The following is a 1,267-nucleotide window of genomic DNA, read 5'->3' as shown; positions in this document are numbered from 1 at the left end:
CCCCCCTCACCCTGCCCCCCTTGACCCCCCTCACCCTGCCCCCCCTTGACCCCCTCACCCAGACCCCTCGGCCCCCTCACCCAGCCACCCTTGACCCCCCTCACCCTGCCACCCTTGACCCCCCTCACCCTGCCCCCTTACCCTGCCTCCCTTGATCCCCCTCACCCTGCCCCCCCCATGACCACCCTCACCCTTGACCCCTCTCACCCAGCCCCCATCAACCCCCTCACCCTGCCCCCTTTGACCCCCCTCACCATGCCCCCCTTGATCCCCGTCACCCTGCCCCCCCTTGACCCCCTCACCCTGCCCCCCCTTGACCCCCTCACCCTTTGACCCCCTCACCCTGCCCCCCCTTGACCCCCTCACCCTGCCCCCCCTTGACCCCCTCACCCTGCCCCCCTTGATCCCCGTCACCCTGCCCCCCTTGACCCCCTCACCCTGCCCCCCCTTGACCCCCTCACCCTGCCCCCCCTTGACCCCCTCACCCTGCCCCCCCTTGACCCCCTCACCCTTTGACCCCCCTCACCCTGCCCCCCCTTGACCCCCTCACCCTGCCCCCCTTGATCCCCGTCACCCTGCCCCCCTTGATCCCCGTCACCCTGCCCCCCTTGACCCCCTCACCCTGCCCCCCCTTGGCCCCCTCACCCTGCCCCCCTTGACCCCCTCACCCTGCCCCCCCTTGGCCCCCTCACCCTGCCACCCCCTTGACCCCCTCACCCTGCCCCCCCTTGACCCCCTCACCCTGCCCCCCAACCCCCCCCAAACACCCTCAGCCCCGCCGCTCCCTTACTCACCGCCGCCGCCGCCGCCGGAGCTTCAACTCGATCCGGGGGAGGGCGGGGCTCGAGCAGATCCCGCGCCTGCGCACAAACACGGGAGTGGGCCCGGCTGCGCCTGCGCATAACTGGCAGCCGTGCCGGCACCCTGCGCAGGCGCTCTGATCGGGCGCCGGGGAACGCATGCGCACCCACGGCGATAGCTTCAAATCGAACGGTTTATTTATTCTTTTCGTCTTCTTCATTTTTTTGCTTTTATTTTCCCGTCAAGCCCCATCACCCTACAAACAACACATGTGACCCGAATAGCGATGGAAATTAAAAAGGTTTGAGGAGTAGCGATTGGTGCGCCTGCGCGCCTCCGTTGCCCGCAAAGCCTTCTGGTCAATGTAGTTCCTGCAGTGCAGCAGCTGATTCAGAAATCCCATCTCACTGCTCTGGGGGAGGGGGGGGGCTCACTGCACTGGGGGAGGGGGGGCACACTGCCCTGG

The sequence above is a fragment of the Scyliorhinus canicula genome, chromosome 31 (genome assembly GCF_902713615.1).
Source record: "Scyliorhinus canicula chromosome 31, sScyCan1.1, whole genome shotgun sequence".
Classification (NCBI taxonomy): domain Eukaryota; kingdom Metazoa; phylum Chordata; class Chondrichthyes; order Carcharhiniformes; family Scyliorhinidae; genus Scyliorhinus; species Scyliorhinus canicula.
Note: the sequence above shows the minus strand (reverse complement) of the source record.